This window comes from Equus quagga, unplaced genomic scaffold (genome assembly GCF_021613505.1).
Source record: "Equus quagga isolate Etosha38 unplaced genomic scaffold, UCLA_HA_Equagga_1.0 71576_RagTag, whole genome shotgun sequence".
NCBI lineage: Eukaryota > Metazoa > Chordata > Mammalia > Perissodactyla > Equidae > Equus > Equus quagga.
This window is the reverse complement of record NW_025802146.1, coordinates 1-3,492: the sequence shown is the minus strand read 5'-3', so window position 1 is coordinate 3,492 and position 3,492 is coordinate 1. Positions and strand designations below refer to the sequence as shown.

General features: G+C 57.1%; 1 long non-coding RNA gene across 1 annotated transcript; it reads right to left on the bottom strand.

Annotated features, from left to right (window-relative positions):
• Positions 1–2,143: 2,143 nt before the first annotated feature.
• LOC124234130 (uncharacterized) lies at positions 2,144–2,827 on the bottom strand. Its single transcript, XR_006887232.1, has 2 exons — positions 2,461–2,827; positions 2,144–2,220 (listed from the first exon to the last, which is right to left on the bottom strand). It is a non-coding gene; the product is annotated as an uncharacterized LOC124234130 (long non-coding RNA).
• Positions 2,828–3,492: the final 665 nt, after the last annotated feature.

The window sequence follows — 3,492 nt, the reverse complement described above, 5'->3', positions numbered from 1 at the left end:
ATCCTCCTCTTTTTGCCGAGGAAGGCTGGCCCTGAGCTAACCTCCGTGCCCATCTTCCTCTATTTCATATGTGGGACGCCTACCACCACGTGGCTCGCCCAGCGGTGCCACGTCCACCCCCGGGATCCGAACCAGCGAACCCCGGGCCGGCGAAGCGGAACAGGCACACTTAACCAGCGTGCCACCGGGCCGGCCTAGTGGCTTTCATCACATTTGTTAAGTAGAATTTTTAACCCTCACGAACCTTAATTTTGGTGAAAACTAAGAAGTCAGCAATTAGGAACTGTCCTTCCCATGAGCATTCTGTCGCTTGGCCAATTTCTAAACACTTGGCCACTTTTAGAAACATGGGATTTCATAGGTTTATCTTTTCCTTCGCTTTATTTGATTTCATCTCACTTTAGTTTTTGGGTGAGGAAGATCGGCCCTCACAGAGCTAACGCCTGTTGCCAATCTTCCTCTTCTTTCTGCTTGAGGGAGAGCGGGCCCGAGGTAACACCTGCGCCCCACTTCCTCGATCTTGTGGACGGGATGCCACCACAGCTCGGTGTGAGGAGCGGTGGAGGTCCACGCCCGGGATCTGAACCCGAGGACCCCAGGCTGCCGAAGCTGAGTGCAGGAGCTTAACCACTATGCCGCCGGGCCGCCGTCCCCTGTCAAAGCTTTTAATAAAGCACGAGACGTGTTCCTCGGTAGACCCAAACGTCTTTTAGTTTCCGTATCCTCACAAACCCAAAGTAGATAAACTTCTATTTAGCCACTCACGTCTCAGGTTCTATCTTACTCGGAAATGATCTACATCGTCAAGGAAATTGTTTTTGTCTTAAGTTTGGCACCCGAGCTAACGACTGTTGCCAATCTTCCGTTTTTGTTTTTTCCCCCCTCCCGATTTTTCTCCCCAAATCCCCCCCATGACATAGTTGTCTATCTTAGTTGAGGGCCCTTCCAGTTGTGGCATGTGGGACGCCGCCTCCACACGGCCCGACGAGCGGTGCCGTGTCCGTGCCGTGCCCGGGATCTGAACCGGCAAAACCCTGGGCTGCCGAAGGGGAGCGTGTGAACTTAACCACTCGGCCACGGGGCCGCCCCCGTCCGTGGACTTTTTTATCACCTGATTTCACCTCGCAAAACTTCAAAGCTTCAAGTTATCAGAGAGGTTTGGGAAGTTTTTATTTATTTAATTAATTAATTTTTCGAGGAAGACGAGCCCCGAGCTGACACCTGCTGCCAATTCTCCTCTTTTTGCCCCGGGAGAGTGGTCCCGAGCTAACATCCGTGCCCATCCTCCTCCCCTTGATAGGCGGGACGCCGACCACAGCGTGGCTCGCCAAGCGGCGCCACGTCTGCACCCTGGATCCGAACTGGCGAACCCCTGGCTGACAAAACGGAACGTGCGAACTTAACCGCTGTGCCGCCGGGCTGGCCCTTTGGGAAGTTATTTTCAGGACACGGGCCATAAACTAGAATCACCGCTACAGGTTTATCGGAGCGACATCAGCGTTCGTGGTGGATTGAGTCGTCCCCTCTGTCTCTCCCCTCCAGGGCACAACCAAAGGGACGTCTATCGACCCACCCACCAAGGATTCCCCCCCCCCCCCCCCGCACGGCACAGCAGGATGCCTGAGAGATCCACGCAGCCCTACAGCGGCAAGTCACATTCGCACAGTCAAAACTCAATGGCAGAGACAAAACGTTAAGGTCAGCGAGAGGGAAGAGAATAACCGGCCCAGGAGCAACAGTGTGAAGAACACGGAGAAGACGGGTCCTAGACGCCGGGGTCCCCGGAGCAGCGATTTCATCAGAGGCCCGCGAACGTCCACGATCTCCACACCACGTTTATGGCCGACTGCGTGCGTGGGTCCTTTGGAATCGACCAGGCTACTGTCCGGGCCACTTTGGGACATCGTGTCCAGCTGCCCCGAGCGGTGGAGCTGTCGTTCGAGTGTAAGATGGGGCCCGTCCGGGGAGAGAATGGGGACGGGGAAAGGGAGGCCGCGGGAAGTCACAGAGTCTGAGGTGTTCGGGGGAGACCGACTCTTCTAAAGTGGAGGCGGTAGAAGGAGAGCAGCAGGATTTTTGGATTTTTGTTCCCTCTGTTAGGTATCCGGGTCAGGTGAAAGAGCTCCTCCAGTGGAGGTTTTTGGACAAGGGGTCTGGTCTGGCAGGATGGGAGGTTGCGGGTCGAGCCACAGGGGAATCTGTCGTAGCTCAGACTCGGGCCTTTGAAGAAATAGAGAGAGGAGTTTTGCTCTGTCTGTCACCGCAGCCGGCACCTCAGGAGCAACAACAGAAGGCTTCCCGAATGAGTGGAGGGGCAGGAGCCAGCGTGCCCCGTGCCTCTCTCAGCTCTGCGCCGGCAGGGAAGGAAGCAGGCAGGCAGGCAGGCCTCAGGGCTACTCCCGTCCTACTGCCCGGTGGTCCCTGTCCCGGCCCCGCCCCCACTCTTCCCCTGACCCTCACCGCTCCCCGGCCCTCTTCTCAGCCAGAGAGGCGATGGGGGGGGCGGGGCGGTCCCAGAACAAGTTTCCTCTCATCCGCCATCATCTTGCCACCCTGACGACTTGGCCCGAGATCCGGCCTAGGCTGTACCCGTGTGTGGTTTTCCTGTGGACAAGGGGGCCGGTTCACCATTTCGGTGGAAACCCCTAGCCTTCCACTGCCGAGTCGAGTCGGTGGGACTTGCCAGCCTAGGAGGGGAGAGGGGGGAGGGGAGGTCAGGCCCATTCATTCCGACGGGCCTGGTGTCAGGGCTTCATTCAAGCGCAGGAAGCTCTCTCCCATGGCCTCGGGCTTTTTTCCATTGAACGGCTTTCTTCAATTCCCCCACCCTTAGGCCGCAGTCCAGTCCGCCAAGGGCCGGGAGGCAGGGAGGGAAGATGTTGGGGCAGGGTGGCTGTCTGAGAAACTTGCCTCGTCTGGGGCAGAAAGAGTGCCCCCCTCCTTTCTCTAATCCTACTAGACTGCTTGAGGATCACGGACGGTTTGGCTCATCGATGAGCCCTGCGTTATGGGCCCGGCAAGCAAACTCCTAACTGGCAACCCGCTGCTCTAGGCGTGTGTGGGTTTTTTGATCATTCACCTTCAAGTTCGCACGACATTGGTCCGTGTCCCCCGCCCTGGCTTCCCATGGGAAATCCTCCGTCTCTTTCCACAGACTCACTGGCGACTTCACACAGCGCCTGCCTCCTCCTCCTTAGGAAGGAAGGAAGGAAGGAAGGAAGGAACGAAGGAAGGAAGGAAGGAAAGGAAGGAAGGGGCTGACCCCGTGGCCGAGCGGTTGAGTTCGCACGCTCCGCTTCAGCGGCCCGGGGCTTCAAAAGTTCGGATCCCGGGCTCGGACACGGCACCGCTCATCAAGCCACGCTGAGGCGGCGTCCCACATACCACCACTAGAAGGACCCACAATGAAGAACACACAACTATGTACCGGGGGGCTTTGGGGAGAAAAAGGAAAGACAAAAAATAAAATCTTCAAAACTCCAATAAAACTTT